Genomic DNA, 18431 nt, shown 5'->3' on the forward strand with positions numbered 1-18431 from the left:
GTGTGTGTGTGTGTGTGTGTGTGTGCACCACAGAGGCCTCTCCGTGGGCTAAAGCCATTACGAGCTGTTTACACAAACACCCTGACCAAAGACACTTCCTGCTGCCAAACTGGCCGTGAAATTTACCGACTCGACAGCCGAGAACATTAAGAGCTTTTCAAAAGGAAACAGGCTGCAGATTCTCGCCGGAGCAGAACCCAAAATTGCTGCCACATTGCGGCTTTAGACCCTCAGCTGGTCTCACTGCGGTGCTGGGAGTGCGACCGCATCTCTGCCTACTCTCTTTGGTGAAAACAAAGACGTACGTATGAGAGGTTGAAAGGAGCGCTGGTGAAAGTTATTAATGACTTTATTATAGATTTTTTAAGAGTTAAAGCCCTGATACACATTTGATTTCATGTCATGTAGTTCTCTATCAGGCACAAGCTCATCAAAAGACTACATGGAGAAACTTATGGTCTTTGTAGCTCACTTACAGTGTACACAGCTTTGCTGCATTAATCTTCATCGGATAAAAATGAACCTCACATGCTTGAGTGCATTATGCACCACAACACTGCAATTAGTCTTCATTATATTTTAAATAATGCTGCAATCTGTGACGTGATGTGACAGCTAAAACAAAATGTATTTTCTGGATCATGAGAACACTTAAACGTTCACTATGTAGAATTTTAAATTCTAAATATCTAAATTCATTAAACATGGACTACACCTGTGGATATTTTTTGTTGAATACTTTCATCACCTCAAAGATTTCCAACCGTTATCAAAGCCAGAGACATTCTTAATTTTAGGGTTGTAACATGTCCTGTCTGTCATGGCGGCTCAGTCATGACCACCACCATGACAGACATGACATGTTTACTGTTGCCGTGGAAACTTCACTGTTGTTACATCAAAGACTGCTATATAAGGAAGCGGGAACTGTTACTGAAAGCTGCTATACTGTTGCTGTATGTTCTGCTGTGATGATAAAAAAACATCATGTAAATGTTATGTGGATAGATCGTCAGTAGTTTCTCTTCATCAGGTCTGCTTCTCCCGTTCGTCTTGACTACAAGCAACTCAGAGTTTGGTTTCCTCAGGAAATCTTCAGAAATCTTGCAGAAAGCTGCGAAACTGCGAGTGTGTTCTTCTGAACATATTTGGAGCAGTACATGTGGTCGCACACATTCTGTGTTTATGTGTGGATTTGTTTGTACACAGCCGAGCCACCAGGCTAACTGGCAGAACGGGACACATGATGGGAGGTTTGTTTAATGAGGCCAGAGGGGAGACAGCGACAGAAGGCCTGGATTAAGAGCAGACTAAACATTTCTGCACATTTTGAGGAGAAATGTGGCAGACATTCACCTCGATAAAGTGCCATTCAGCAGGATTTCAAATGTGCGAATGATCTGATGTTCTCGTGAAGGAGCGGGACAGGAAGAGAACATTTCACAATCAACATCGATGTGGTGCGAGGCCAAAAAACAAACAAACACTGAATTATTTATATGTCACACGTGCAGCGCTGATAAAGTACATGCAGAATGTACTTCCTGCTGTCTTAATTTGATTTACCAAGAAACTGAATGCTGCAAAAATCCGATGATCAGAATCCAATATATAAGAGGTGGGTTTTATGACCTATACTGCAGTCAGTCAGCAGGGGGAGTTCTAAATCTTTTGGCTTCCCTTTCAGGCAGCTGTGGCTACGTCCTTCTTAATATACAGTTTATGATTCAAATAAAAGAAGTCTTAATTAAAACTTTTGGTATCATGTCTAAATAAGAACTTCATGCTAAGTCATGGGTTTTGTTGCTCTCATTGGTTGTAGCGGTTTATCTGCGTTTTTTTCCGTGCCTGTTGATAACACCACTTGGAAACAGATCAAATGAACCCCGAGGTTAATATAAACTAGTCGAACAATGTCAGGGTATTATTCTTGTACATATACCTAAGAGTTAACCTCTGCAAATGAACACTCCTCTGATAGTGTAGAGGTTGTCTTTGTTGCTGTTAGAGAGCGTATGGAGACGATTTCCCCTCAAAGATCTCATAAAGGCTTCACAGAGGTTAATTTACGGGTTAATTCAGAGAACAGCGGACACTTGGAGATAAGGTTTCTATCCAAGAAAAAAAAAAGGGAAATGTACAGCATGCACCCTCCAGTGTGTGTAAAGAGAAAGTCAGTACTTCAAATGTTAAATAAATAAAAAGATGACAGTGATTTACATTTAAAAGGAAAGAAAGAAAACAACCTTCACATTTTCAAGTATTTTAGCCTTTTTTTCCCCCTGACCATCATATATACTGTAAATCCTTAAAAACCACTTGAAAAAGTTTCAAAAGCCACTTTTTGTTTTAAAACAAATACCTTCATACCCAAAAAGCGTGTTTCTTATTCTTGCACCTGAACATATGCACTGTAGTTTTATGATGTGTCTTTGTTCTCTCAAGCACTTGTTGTTTACATATCTTGTTAAGGACAGAATAGGATCTTACAAATCTACTTGTCTTTTTAGATTTAAGATTTTACTTCATGATAAAGTCCCGCACACTGTCTAACTTGCAAACAAACATTTATTGGCCAAAATTGGACCAAACCAAAAAGTTCCAAAAGCTTTTTAAATGATGTCTGTAGATAGATATTTGTATGAAAACTAAAAAGTAATCCCCTCTTAGTTGTGGCTTCTCAAATCCAACTCCATTCACACTCCACAGAAAAGTGGAACTTAATTCCCACCAGAGACTACTGCAAGCTTTAGTGTTTTTAAAACTACACTTAAATCACTGCTCAAGTGAAACCATTCATGTGATCACTGATTATACCTTTGAATAATCCACGTCGCTGTTTTTATGTGATATGACGTATGTTTGCCCATCGACTGTATCTGGCAGTTATATAACTAAAATCATTGCACCATTATTATGTTGTGATAAAAACATGACAATGCACCAAAAAAGCCTTCTTTTGTAGGCCAGGTTTTGTGATTCTGTTGCAAAAACGGGACAAAAGCAGTGCTCTTACTTTTTGCAGAAGCACAATAGAACAATCTTTGTCCCCAAACAAATTCCTAAATTGCATGAATCACAGCAAAAATGTATATTTGCATCACATGTTTTCCCCAATTTTCTCCTTATGTGATCCAATCTTGCACTTGAGGGGGATTGGCTGCCGACACCCAACACCGCTCTCTCTCTCTGTCTCGGTCTTGATGTCCATCATAGGTCTCTCGCCCTCTCTCCGATCCCTCTAATCACGGCCCTCAATCCTCTCTCTGTTGCCACTTCTTCTGATGAGCCCACTTAGACTCTTTTCTGCCTGAAGTACAATAAATGATCATCACAATCAGGAAGTCTTTCCGTTTGATTTCTTTCTCTTATTTTGTGCTTTGTTTATGCATTTTTTGTTTTTTTACTCCAAGTTACCACCTACCAAGACAACACAGGGCGTCCCTCAGCTCACATCCCACTGTGATGCCAATGAAAGACGAGGGAGAAGAGAGACGAGTGAGGATATGAGAGGAGGAATGGAGGAGAGAATGATGAATATGAGGCGAATACTAAAGACTGGGATTTGAATAGAAGAGAGATTATGCAGCATTGAGTTTACTAGAATGAAAGGAAAAGGGGAATTTTATGCAGGGGTTATTCAAATTTTGCATCCGTGAGGAAAATTTGCTTCCAGCTCAGCAACAACATTTTCAAAACCCACGTGTGCAAGAGAATCAGGCACACGATTCTAAGGCTTTCCTTCAAGGACAGAAATACAAAAAAAATAAGGATGCCTTTTGTGTCTGGAGTCCTCCGACCTTCAAGGTAGATTTGTTTGCAATCCAGAGATTTAAAAATGTGCACAGATAAGCAAAAGCATACAGGGTTCACTGTTAAATGAAATTACAGTAGAGCTTAGTGTCATCACCTCAATTACAGTGACACTGAGGAAGGTTTCCTGCTAAAGGGCGGCCAGGGAGAGGAGAGGAGAGGAGAGGAGAGGAGAGGAGAGAGGGCAGATAAAGGAGAGGAGACAGAATACAAATTAAAACGAAAGGCAGTTCAAGAAGATTTTTAGAAGAAAGGTTTAGGGAGTTTGAAAAGTCATGGTGTGTGTTTGCACCACTTTTCAGAATAGATTGAAGAAATAGAAGATGCAGTAAGAAAAGTTTACAGGCCGCCAGTGCCAATAGCAACACCACCGCTGACTCCAGGTCTACTGGATGGAATCAGAAAGTTGCCCTTTCATGGGATTTAAACTTGCAAGTTTCTCTTGCTCGATGAGGCTGGTCTGAAAACACGTCAGAAAGCATTAAAGGGAGCTGAGAGATTTTCTTGCCGGTGCCGAAGAAACCCAATCTGCACCAAAGCAAACGGAAAAAGAAGAGGTGAAATGCTGAAGGAATGCAGCTTTTACAGATCGGTTTAATTTCCACAAAGATAGAGCAACGTGAACTTTATACACAAGTTCAGAGTAATAGAAGTTACTGATGTGAGCTGGATAGCAATAAGTTGCCTCACTACTTTGAAGGTTATCGAAGAAGGCTTGTGAGCTAAAGCGAGCATCAAAAATCCCAGAGCAACTGATAATGAAATTTAAACGGAGGAACATGTCACTGCAGTTAGGAGTATAAACCATATCTATTTTAAATGTCAAATTGTTCCCTGTTAGTGGCAATCCAGATGACGCTTGGTAGACTAGAATAATAGTTAAAAAGAAGAATTAGTTTCAGATGTGATTCAAACCATTGTCTACATTTTGACAGTCTTGCATCTAGTGACCATTTCAAAACCACTGGCCTTCTATTGGTCACATGAACTTACACATGATGGATATTGAAATCTTTTTTTGAAGGTAATATACAAATTATAGTCTATTAATTCTTATTAAGGTTGTCAAAATGTTTGATACTTTCGGTACCATGTGTGTTAAAACAATACTACCTGTTATTTTAATCATCGTTAGAATCAAAAATAACCAAAACTCCAGCTCAAATCCAACAGTGCCGTGCACAGAAGAATGATGGTTGGCTCTAGAAAAAATAATGGTGCTGGAGAGATATTATCTGGCTAGCAAGCAATGCTAACCTCTGGAGATTCATCACAAACCAGATCAAACTTAGCTGAAACTATGAAAAGAGCAAAGATGAAAACAATTTTTTAGCTCGTCTCCCTGTACAGATACTTCGACAAACTGACCCTGACATGCTCCGTCACAAAACAAAGGCAGGTATGATTTGAATCACTGCTGAGAGGAAAGCTCCTCTGAGGCTGACTTGAACATCACAACTCCAGCTGCTCTCTTTTCCAGCATACACAACAGAACAGCCTTCCTACCGAGCCCCTTGTTTGGATCTAATGACAGCAGCTCCCCCGCTGAGCCGTGTGGGATTAGCTGGCAGAGCCGAGCTCGCTTTGCAAAGCGTCACTCACGGCAAACAAAAACTTGTTTTCATTTTCTGCTGTTGTGATACCATCTGCAATTTGGGGCTTACTTTTTGAGACGGAGAAAGGCGAGGTGGGGGAGCGTCCATCACAACCCTGACAAGGCTTCTCTGGGTTCTGCCTCAGACCATGGAGGTATCAAGATCAATGCCTGATATCCATCTGTCATTTTTATGTTTTGTCCTTCTTTTTGGGCCACCTTGATAAAACATTTTAAGCCTGTTGGCCTGTGGGGCTTACTCAGACATGAGTCCTCAAATGAACAATTCTTAGAGCAGTGAGGTTGATGAACCTGAGCGATCTCGGTGAGAAAGCCTTTTAATCTGAAATGGACCTTTAACTGATAACAGGGACGATACAAGTCTACACGATTGACACAGAGGAAAGGCATGTTTCTATATATGAGGACTGTGTGTACTCTATTTCCCTCTCTGGTACACAGAAATATATTCTTTCTCAATGACTGACTTCTGTTCTCTTCAGCTCTTAACTTTCCCCAAAACCAATGCTTGCTGCTACAAGGTAACCATGAAGAGTTTAACTCCTGCTGCTTTGTGGAAGATTGTGGCAATGGATTGTGTACTTAGACTGGTAGAATTAATTTAATGCAAGCTGGGCCTTGTTCCTTTAACACCATTGTTAAATCAATCTATTCTTTCTTCAATGTTATATGTATAAAAACAAACAACTATTCCTAGGAGGATGTATCTGTGATTATCTCAAAGTCAAGTGTATCAGTCTGAACAAGCAATAGCAGTTAAAAGGAAGGAAACATGAGCTTCAGTGTTTAAATTCACTTATTCTGAGAATGTACTGCTTTTCAGTAACAAGAAAAAGTGACACTATCTCTAAAGTTTGAGGAATATAATAGAGTCTGTCCGATGAATAGGCCAGCAAATAATATCGGCCAAAATAAATCACAACTCTGTTGGGCCCTAGAGTACGAGTAATGAACGGACATTTTTTGTTGTTATTCTTGTTGGTCAAAGGAAATAATTTAATTGCTTCTTAATGACAATGAAGAGTGAAAAGACCTGCACTGCAAAAACTCAAATCTTAGCAAGTGTTTTGTCTAATTTCAAGCAAAAAATATCTCATAACACTTAATAAAAGCCACATGCACCTGAGTTTTTGCAGTGTGACATTTCATTGCTGGTATTCTTAAAATTAAAACCACTGTAAATCCACTGCATTTTCCTCCTGAGTTTTGATGTCAGCTGTTAAATTTTAACCTCTTTGCAGGAGTGAGCAGCCCAAAGAAACATTTCGCTGTAACTAAAGTGAATATTTCTTTGGTAAATGTGTACTCTCAAAAATATGTGTGGTTTCTCTGAGCTGAGCTGCTGAAAACTCTGAACCTGCTGCTCTGTTTGTCTCTGAACATTACAACTGAATTTAGCCTGGACACAAGCAGTGAGGCATGAGGGCGAGGAACGCAGGCAGGCAGGCCTGAGGGGAGTAAACACCACACACATACATTTTTTACAGTGTGTGTGTTTGGTCACTAACTTATACTACATCATATAAGAAAACACACTCCTCAGAACATTTGCAAGGGGAATTAAATCGTACAGCAAAAAGCATTCTTTAAAAAATAATTGATAAGACTAATACTGTTAATAATGTAAATTGCCCAAGTTTCAATGTATAAAGGGTTGCTGTTTGTTTGTGTCTATTTGTGTGTTTGTGCTTAAGGAATGACATCAGTGTACGTCTGGCTCTCAGTAGATCCGAGGTTTGATTATTTCTGGATGGCTGACTTCTGATATGCACCCTTCCTCAGTTAATAGCTTACATGACTGGAATGAGGAGAAATCACTCTGTGTGTGTGTGTGTGTGTGTGTGTGTGTGTGTGTGTGTGTGTGTGTGTGTGTGTGTGTGTGTGTGTGTGTGTGTGTGTGTGTGTGTGTGTGTGTGTGCGTGCGTGCGTCCATACCTGCATGTTGGTTGTGTATATAGTCTAATCTCTAGTCACAATATCTCTTTACACTAATATTAAAGATGTTCCCAGCCGACTCATTAAAGGTTTTAAAACGGCCAGAAAACAGTCTAAATTTAGCACTATTCTATTCCAATTTGTCGGCGGGTAAACAGCGTGATTTGGTTTACAGAGTGTAGCTTATGTTAGCAGCGCTAGCAACGCCAGCCTTCAGTTTTCCCTACAGCTTAATACCCACATCCCAATGCTAAATTTTGTCATTGTTCGGTCGGTATACCAGTTTTTACCTGACACAGCCCATGTACAACTGTATCTCCATTTCCTAGATCAAATTACTGCCAACCCTGCTCATTAGTTCAATGTGCATGTTTACATCCAGGTTGGAGAGCCGGCCCCAGACAGTTTACACATATACTTTACTTATTTACTTGGATAAAATACAAAGCTAAGACTAATAACTGGGAATGTTATAATCAAATAACCCAAAATTATGACTTTATGAACACCACCATGCTCAAACACAATTGTTTAGCCTGAAATGACATAAAAAAACATCTTTCCCCCAAAAAGGAAACGGTCCTTTTTTAAACAAAAGCTTTTTTATTTCCACATCACTGCCTTTAACATTCATTATTTCTTACTGGCTAACTATTGGGTTTGCTTGTCTGGTTAAATGAGATCCTCCTACATTGACAAAAGAGGTTTTCTTGTCTTTATCTGGTGGGAGAACATTCACATTGACACTCCATTAGCTGCAGCGCCCACAGGGAGGATAGCACAGAAGATTGCACAGACTGTAAGCAGCAGGCCAGAGGCATCAGAACCACTGCAGCTCACATGGAAAGCTGACCGGGTCAGGATTCAAGCAAGGCCAAGAGCTGATCTGTGTGCATACACGGCTGTGTTCACTTACACTGTACAAGATACTTTCTATTTCCTATGCATTTATTATTCACATGTGGTCAATTTGAAATGGTGGAAAGTAACTTCATACTTCTGCTCTATTTCTTCTACTTTCGTATTTTAGAGGGATGTATGGGTTTTGCTACAAAGGCACAATATACCATATTCTGAATATAAATATGGCAGGAAGCAAATATTGAAAACACACTGTGGAGTAAAGACTTCTTTAAAAGAGAGTGAAGTCAAACTCCCTCTGGATTTGTTGCTACCTTAATTTCTCTCAGAGGCTCAAACATGATTTACATACTTTATTGAACCCCTGCCCTGTCCAACTGTTAGCACCTGCCACCACCCTAGTGGAGAGTAGTTGCTACTTAGGTAGTGGCTAATGGGGATCCAAATAAACAAATAAACTACGGGGGGAAGACAGACGGTATCGGCCACTCTGGTATGCTGTGTGTAGGTGCATTATAACCTAACATTAAAAAGTGTTTTCACTAGAGTATGGGTGATCAAAAGAAAATACTTTCTTTGGTCTAAAAAAACAAATATATCAACCAAATTAACTTTGTGATGCATATAATTTGAAATTGTCCGCAGAATCTTGTTTTCAAATGTTTATTGGCACTCGTCTGCTGCTGTCTCTTTCTCTGCGGACTCCAACTCACTTCAAGAGTCAGCATGTCCAATATGGCGACCTCCATGGTTGGGCTTCAAAGCGCCTTTTCAGAAACCAATGAGTGGCATCCTTGAGCCTACGTCCAGGTTTTATAAAGGCTATTGTGGTATTAAGTTGTTGCACTGACAACTTCATTGTTTTTTGTTAACACAGTCAGTCTCATTATTTGTCCATCCGAATAAATGTTGGGGAAATTAAGATTTGTTGGATGATATTGTAAGCATCATTTTCTTTTGTGTTTCCTAAAATATGTTCATTCATATTTTATGAAAATGTCCAAAAATACTGGGAGTTTAATTTCATATCACACAGATCTGGCATAATGAATTACTCCATGAATAAACCAATGGCACTTGAGGTCAGCAGCAGTGAAAGCCATGATTATTTTAATCTTTTCAGGCTTTGAAAGAAACGACTTCACAAAAATGTACTTTGAATGAAAAGTTTGTTAGTGTCAGCATCAAAAACGATTTCACTGTGAGATCTTGTTTTGAAATGTTCCTGTAATCATCCGTTTATTTGAAACCAATGTTTGTCCTCGACCAGGAACAAACTGTATGATCATGTAGCAGTTAAATTCAAAAGAGAATTCTATGAAAGAGCCTGTCAGCAACAGATCAAAGACATTCTGTAATTTGACGGTAAACACTTGTTTGGACGTGTTATTGTAAAGATCTCGTGTTAAAACCTATGTTTGGTAATTTCGCTGCAAGGCTTGAGACAAAATCAGCCATCAGTTGCTGTCAAACTTCAGAACAAACACATGAAGAGTGTTTGAATAATGAAACACGCCTGTTGGAAGTGCTGTCGCCAATGACATTCCTGCCAGGAGTGGACGTTCACAAAAAGACAATCAGAAATAGACGATTATACTCCATAACCCCAAACACATCAGTCATACATCAACTGAAAGACAACACACAATCCCACACACACTCAGGCAGCTGGTGTTTGCTTCCAAACCTCGATGGCAGAAGAAGACTCATTGAACGTTTCTGGGTTATCAGTGTATTTTTCCTGTCAGCCTCACTTGATTAAAACTAACTCCAGACATTTATCAGCTCTTGATTTAGGATTACTGATTGAACTGCATTGTAATATTTAAGAAGGAAAGTTTGGATACAAGCTGAGCCAACTACAGTTAGCTATTAAGATGGATACCGAACCTCAACCTACTTTCGTTTGACGGAAAGTAGTCGCTATTTCTGAGCCACTTCAGAAATATCATTTGCTTTTGATGAGAAAAACAATAAAAAACATCAAAGATCCCTCAAGTGGGTACAGTCGACAGCAGAACAGCTTGGGCTTGTTAAGTATAATATCGCTTTCTTCTCTTTTACTCAGATAATCCAGAGCACACAGCACCGCTGGAGCTACATTTCTAAACAAAGCTGTCAAGATGGCATTTTATACCTTTTTTCAACCATCAGTACCAAAAAACAAACTCTTAGAAAATGGTTACTCCAACACAAATCAGCGTGATAAGAACTATCACCATGAAACAGCGGATGAGAACAATTTCTTTAAAGTGTATTTTGATTTTAAAGTTTGACCCATGTGCCATATGATAACATGGAGGAGGCAGGATTTATGACAATTACTGCAGCCAGTCAGCAGGGGGAGATCTTAAATCTTTTGGCTTCACTTCAGGCAAGGTGTTGCTCTGTCCATTCTTACATACAGTCTATGGTAATACCTGGCTACTCCTGGCTGACAGTGAATGGGTTTCATATGTGAAATGCAAGTCCAAAAAAATGCCCAGGTGAGAATAAAACAACTGACACACAAAAACAAACAGCCTTTTTGAAAAATAAGAAGTATAATCCTGATCATAAAGATATAATACTGTACTCTAGATCTGCAACTGCAAGAGTCTAATCAAATGATCCACTCTGCCACAGCATGAATATGCAATTGAATCCCTGAACTGTGAGTTGAGGACCCCCTTTTATATGAAGCAATCAGGGCCTTAAGATGTTCTTCCACAGGATCACTGAGGCCCGGAGTTGGATTTTACAGTTCAGCCGTCTTTTGAACTCATCTAATGAGGAAATCTGGAAGTCATTGATCTATTTTGTCACTTGGGTTTAAGGACATTTTGGACCATACTCTTCCAAGGCAGATGTACAAAAATTAACATCACATTCACATTTCCACAAACTCTCTAGTTTTCTCTTTGCCTCACATCTCCGCGTGACACTGTGGCAGTGATGAAGAGGACAATGGAAGATATTATGACAAGCAGAGATTTCTACCTGCAGGGGAGAGAAAATTACACTTGTGTAGCGTGGAGCCCCGTGAGACGAGAGGGGAATATCTTCATATTTATAGGATGCTCAGACAGAAGAATATAAACAGAGGTCCATCATCAAACGAGAGGTAACCATGAATGAAACCTCAAAGAGACAGATTGTGTGTGTGCGGGATTGTCTGTTGGGTTTGTGTGTCAAAAAAACCTGAGGAGAATGAGTCTGCGTGTGTGCCCGAGAAAGAAAGAAGAACAATAACAGATTCTTTTTGATTTTCACCTCAAATGGTGCGAACCGAAAGCATTCGGTGAGAAAACGTAATCTCTATCGATGCATAGAGGTGAGGTGAGGTGAGGTGAGGATACATTGTGCCCCGGAGTTATAGATCGCTGCCACCCACATTGGTCAGAACGTTACCCATGGCAACACATCGTATTTCCACCAAGATGCCTTCATGAAAGGTTCAAATTATTTCTAACTTTCTGACATGTTGAGGTTGACCTTTCAAAACTTGGAGCCATTGACGCAGTTGCTCTGGTTGATGTAAGCGGGGGGTCTTTGCATGTCTCACTCCCAAAAATAATAATCTCAGTAAAGTCAGAAAAGTTTGGCACAGCGAAAATCTTTAGTTGTCAGAGTGTAGGCGGTTAAAATGACGCATCAAGCTGCCAATTATTGTGTGATAAGTACACAACACATAGAAAGTTTAAAAATGTGCAGACGTTCATGAGAATCTGTGTGTGCACTTTGAGCAGCAGCTTAGTAATCTGCATCATCATGGACTGAAATAGTTTCAGTAATCGAATCATAATTTATTTTGGAAGAGTGAATAAACAATGTGGAAATCATGGCAATTCAAACCAGTTAAAAGAAACAAACAGAAATGAAACACTGGATATTTAAAGGATCCATTTTCCAACCATTTGAATCATGATTTCCATTGGGTTTCAAACCCAGTTTCTCCGAATCAACATCTGTTTTAGATGGAAACCAGGGACTGAATGAAAGAAAGTCAACAAAGCCACCCTGAAATCAATTGTTGCTCTGCAATAACTGTTTTCAAGCCCTGAATTGACCATTTTCTTCTGTCATTCTCCTGTTTTTCTACAGTGAGGGCCATATTTTTAGATGACTTACTTAGTGGAGTAGCTTAGTTGCCAAGGTGCATCTGTAACATTATTGATCCATATGTTGATTTTGGCAAGCGAAGAAGTAGGCTTCCTAAGAGAAAAACTTCCCTATTACAAAAAGTGAACAACCAACTCCTTGGACTGAACACTGAAAAAGGCTTTTTCTCTGGCTTCAGTGGTAGACACTTAGCTTATACTGCTGTTTAATCCCTAAATGGGACCATTATTTAGAAAATAAAAGTAATGCTGTATTGAAGAAGACTTGATTGAGTCAATAAACTTAATTGAGATTTCTGGTCATTCTCTCACAGACTTCAATGTAATTGTCATTGCATTTGATAGTACAGTACTCTCGCCAGTTTTGCTGTTTTTAAATCTGCTTTATAAATATATTGGATTGGATTGGATCGCCCACTGCTGCCAAAGAGGGTAATGAAAAAACATTTTAATTTCTGCTTCAATTTCTTGACTTGGACTTGACTACATCAACGTCATTATTACCAGGGCGGCCAACTCTCAAGTATTGAGCATGAGACTCATGCAATTACTGCAAATCTCCCACTCTCATGCCACACATGCCTTTTCTAATGCTTACATTTGTTTTTCCAAGTCTGTCTATGGCTGGGGCGCTGAGGAGAGCTGAGAGCACATCAGGCCAACACGGTACTTTTAGCAGATTGCTCTTGAATGCACCAGTCAGCATCATTATCATCCTTCTGAACCATACAGTACAGTCAATGGTTTGAACTTTCTACCCAAAGGCGTGCAGTATCAAATCGTTGCAATGTGCCTAACTGTTGAGCAGCCAATCACAATAATTTTGCAACACTCCAACTTCCAAAGACAAAGAAGGAGAAGAAAGACTGCAGTTAATTGCTCACACTGTCGCACTACATTGAGCAGTTAAATACTGATCCCTACGGGGCCAATTTGCGTTAATATTCATCTGTTGTATTCATTTTATGTGTGTGTTTGGGATGTCGGTTATTGGATGCAACCCCCGCAACAAAAATTTTACTCCAAGCTGAAATCAAAGATGGCAGCCCTGTTAATACAGTCTTTACTTTATTCAAACAATGAGTTAGATCCCTCATTTTGAGTTCTGGTCAGTCAAATGGCATAAATAAAAGGCTGTATGAACCTAAGAAAAAGCCTAAAGACTTTAAAACTGTGTACAATTCTTAAGCTTTATTTATTTTTTTACTTCTGGGACAAACAAACACAAATATAGATGGATCACTTCGAGGTGTGATCATCATGTTGTCAAGCACTTAAATAGCAGAACCAGATGCATGTCTGGAGTGAAGTGATGGCCATTAACTTGAATGATACGTCTGTGCAGACACATGTAGCAGCTGTGACCCACATATGGATTGTTTACATTCAACAGAGCATCATCATCAGCAGATGTGGGCTAGATGCATCTATATTGTTTATGGTAATTGTCTTCTATTGCCTTGGCAGAGTTGACAGATTTCTGTGTGTCTTTAAGAGGTAAACAAAAAGATGGAGCCAGACATAGAAACAAACTGAGGAGAGACACAGAGTTGTGCAGACAGAGATGGCCAAGTTGGAGAGGCAGAAACGCACACAGCCGGCCAATTCAATTAGGAAGTGAAAATCCTTCCTGACCAGTTTAATGCGGTTACTGATTGAGGATTGCTCTCTGGACGCTAACATTTGTTCCTTTTTATTTATGCCACCAGTTGTCCTGAAGAATGGGCCATACATACACCAAACTGTTGTTACAGTTTACAGGAAGAGATGTTTGTGGTTCTGTGCATCTGAAGTTGCAGCTCTACTAGAAATGCAAAGTTTAAAGGAACCTACTGTACGGTTTGGAGCCACTGCCCCTTTAATCAACCTGACTGTAACAGTATCACAACTGGAGGTTATCACTGTTGTTCTACTTTATTTTGGACAAAATTGCACAAAATTCTTAGAAATCACAGGAATAAAACAGATATACGTTAAGTCATTTACGCATTACATTTTGTAGTTTTGCTATCAGAATATAACCGTGTAAAGGATGCAGAGGCAGACGTGCTGCATCCTCATAGGATGATTAGAAAAGACTGAAGTGTTTGCTGGTGTATAAACTGTCCATGCCTTTAACAATTCTGCAAAAAAAAGAAGCAGATTGAAAGCAACACAACAGTTTGTTATGCCCAGTAATAGTTGCTGGTAAACAGAGTTTTTCCATTTTTGTTCTCTTCTATGAAACCCTCATCTGATATCTTATAATCCGTGCATCACTCAGATTTTTGAGATGATGATAGTGTTTCATCAGTTTTTGTAGTTGAAGCAAAGTGAGTTTTGAAAGATGATAGCGCTCTAAAAATGGGAGATCTGTTGGTTTAAGTTCACATCTCATCAGCATCATTGCAGATGTCTTCAACAAACCGCTGGATGGATGGACCACTTGGATCTGGGTGTACTGTATTTGCTGTTCTCTCTTTACTTTTATATCCAAATGAAATTGACACAATAAAGCAGCCTTCATAAAAACCCTATACCATAACAATAATAATGTCCCTGTATGTATCTTGCCTGTAGAGACGCACAGCTATAAAGCCAGCATGCACGGTCAGTAAAAATGAAAAACACACCACAGTCATTTAGTTTTTCTGTAAAGCCTCTTCAGAACACTTCCTCCAGGGTTCACAGGACTGATGGCAGAGACGTCAGACAGCGGGGAAACACACTCGATAAGTAAACACGCACATACTTCCACTTAAAGACGGACGAGTGCTGTAAAGGACTAAAAAAGTGCACAGGTACTAATAAAATGCAGCCATATCAAACACATGCCGGACTTGCAGAAGTATTTCATTCATGAAAAAACTCTGCAAAAGGTTGCACGCAGTGATGCAAACGCCATACTGAATACACGTACACACTTAAACATGCTTGATGCTTAATTTATGTCATATTAGGTACGTTTTCTTCCATTAACAGATCCCAGTCAGTGGTGTTCATGTCAGCAGCACTTCTTTTGCACAACTGATACCTCGTAGATAAAATGAGGAATCCTTTCTCAAAACAAGATTTCTCATAAAAGGATCATTCAACTTGTAAAATGTATCAGAAAAAACATCACATGCTAGATTTGACTTTGACTTGTTTGCCAGTCAGCTACTAAGATTGCATCAAATGATGTACCCCTAACCCTACATGAAATCCCACCAAAGACAACTAAGTTTTACAATGTCCGACTGCGGTAAATAAATCCTCATCTTTCTTGTTAATCCCTGGCCTCAGCTTCTTTGCACTGAACCCGGCAGGAAAAGATCAACTTCTGCAACATAAACAGCCTGGATTAAGTGAAATCCTAGCATGGCAGCATGGAAGTGTCACTGACTGCCCTGCTCTCTCTCCTGTCACAGACAATGTCACTTGAAGTTTAGAGTTTTAGCTGTCTTTTTGTTCGAGGACAAAGACATGTGGCACATTAAGTATTTTTTCAATCACAAGTCAGCCTGCAGTTTAAATCCATCACTGTTTCCTACTGATTTAAAATGTAACTGGGCGGTGGGGGATATATTTGTATTGACTGAAAATGAGGTAACTCTAAAAGCGCAACAACAACATAAGTAGACCGACATGAAATTGAAGGAGTAACATCATAAACATAATAAAAGAGAGACATAAAACAAGATGTCACTTCTGTCTCTGTTTCCTGAGACTATCAGGTTCATCATTAGACAAAAAAAGCCAGACGCAAGCCATTCAATCACTCACTTACAATCCCTTCACAAACGGCCAAATCCTACAGGATCTGTGCTGCGGAGGGACATCATTAAGTATTAAATTGTCCTCACTGTCAAACGTAAGTCTTCATTTTTATGGAATGGCTCCTGCAGAGATACATTTTTATAATTCATTATTCTTGGAAGGCAGCGTTTAAGACATGTAAGGTTGTATTTCAGTTGTCTAGTTTGTCAAAAGGTGTTACATACTGATCCCGCTGGACAAAGTTATTGTGCATGAAGGGTCTATCTGAGGAAGACAAAAGAGGGATGAATCCTTCATGAAGACTTCCTCCACAGTGCTGAGTGATGAGCCTGCAGGATATCTGAGTGCATACAGCAGTACCATTTAAAGAGCTATGACTAGTTTCACACTTATAGCTCTGAAAATGGCGCTACCATCTGCAACAAACAGAAGAGGAGACATCTAAGAGCTGGCTGCTTGTCCAGATGTTCTTCATGTAAACAGAAATAGTGTCAATACACACACATCTGCACGCTTATTACTGTGAACTCTCACACACATCTGTCACATGCACACATAAACATCTCGAGGACAGCGCACATCCGTCAGATGGAACTGTAATGTGAGTCTGTCCCGTCCGGAGGTCTGGGATCCACGTCAGGGTAAGACAAATTGAAAATCACAATGAAAAGACAAACAAAGAGCGGAGCAGCGGAAAAGTCCGCGACAGGTTTGCAAACATTTAGACTTGTTGTGCCTGTCAGCAGAAAGTATGTGGGATACAAAAATATGCGCTTTGTTTGTGAAACTCTACGCCGGAATAGTCTGTAGCCTCTTGATTTTTTGGAATCTGAACACAGAAACGCACAAATATACAAATATATCTACCAATATTTGTAACCACAGACGAACACATTGCACAAAAGAAACTGCAGAGAGCAGGTTAAGTGTACATTTTGATCAGTTCAAGGGAACGAAAACAGGCATTGTGTTCATATTAAGTGCTTTGGCAACACAAATTCTCTCCCATGTCTTCTTTCCATCTTGCCAAAATGTGACTGTCTGATTCTGTACTCCTGTATAGTCTCCTGCTGTACAGTAAGGCACACATATGTGAACAGCCACGTCAAGAGAATATTGGAAGAAGTAATCTTGACATTATCTAAATATTTTCAGGTGTGCATATATGAAAATGACTTGCAGTTTGCAGTTCTTCCATTCTATTGTTATTTTGTTGTCCTATCTCTGCTCTCTTTTATTTCTCCCTCAAACTCAATTACATGTAATCTGAAATTAAACAGTGTCATAGAATGTAATTGTTGTACCATCACTGTTGAGTTCGGCATGTATTTTTTGTAGTGTCTGCGGTTTCAGGAAAAGAGGCTCTTTCTTAAATCATCCCCAGTAATCGAAGGCCAACACTAAATGACCATAATGTAGATCCCTGCCTGGAGTCATTACACTTAATGGTGCCCGAACACACACACACACACACTACAAAATCTAAGATACATTCAATCAATTTAAAACCGAGTTGGTGTTTTGTGCTTCATTTATTCCGGTGAATTGTTTTAAAATGTGAGCGCTGCTGTTTAGTAAAGACAATCAGAGAAGACCAAAGCTTTGCATTCTGCTCTGCCGTCTTTCCCCTGAGGCAGCACACGGGGATGCCAGTGATTCCTTTCATCAGCATTGATCCTGCACATAACATTTTGTTATGTAAAATGCTTTTGATTTCCCTAAATCCCCGCCCGCCTGCCTTTGTTCTCCTTCTGTTAGACCGCTGCGGATGTGATGTTTACTCATTTAAAAAATGTCATTTTAAGGTGACCACTTAAGGATTACCAGGAAATACAACATTATGTGTCACTGTATGTTGCCTTTGGGTAATGAGACATTTCCAATAAAGCATTATGACTTTCTATTTTTAGAAGGAGAAAAAAAAAATGTATAAAAGGATCACAGTGTTTGGAAATCTGTAATCTGTTGTACTCTACATAAACGTCTGGACGCATTTCCTCGCCTTCTGTCGTGATGTTGGGGTGAGAGAATAATCAGCAAGCAAAGTGCAAAGGTGAGCTACATGTTGCTAATGTGGCTAGCAGTCTAACAGGATCTCTCTACACATTTTCAAAATCAACATCTCTGTCCTCTCTTTGCGCTTACAGACTGCCATTTGAAGGTGGAAAAATAACGTCCCTGTTATGCCTTGATGCTGGCTGCAAAAGCCATTCAATCCCCTTTAGGTCCCATGTTAAGAGCCAATTTTAACAGCAGAAATAAACATGTTTATCTGGTTCAAAAAAAAAGTTTTTTGTCTCAATGGTTAAATATTTTATTCATGGTACTGTGTGGGTATTCCGGTATCTTTTATGATATTAGAGTTATGC

General features: G+C 39.5%; 1 protein-coding gene and 1 long non-coding RNA gene across 6 annotated transcripts in view; both read right to left on the reverse strand.

Annotated features, from left to right (window-relative positions):
- The window catches only part of htr4 (5-hydroxytryptamine receptor 4), a 178870-nt gene that overhangs the window by 26340 nt on the left and 134099 nt on the right, over positions 1 to 18431 (reverse strand). The window lies entirely within an intron of this gene.
- On the reverse strand, positions 13497 to 16391 carry LOC136180012 (uncharacterized). The gene is made up of 2 exons (XR_010666937.1): positions 16287 to 16391; positions 13497 to 16184 (listed from the first exon to the last, which is right to left on the reverse strand). It is a non-coding gene; the product is annotated as an uncharacterized lncRNA (long non-coding RNA).

The sequence above is a fragment of the Labrus bergylta genome, chromosome 9 (genome assembly GCF_963930695.1).
Source record: "Labrus bergylta chromosome 9, fLabBer1.1, whole genome shotgun sequence".
NCBI lineage: Eukaryota > Metazoa > Chordata > Actinopteri > Labriformes > Labridae > Labrus > Labrus bergylta.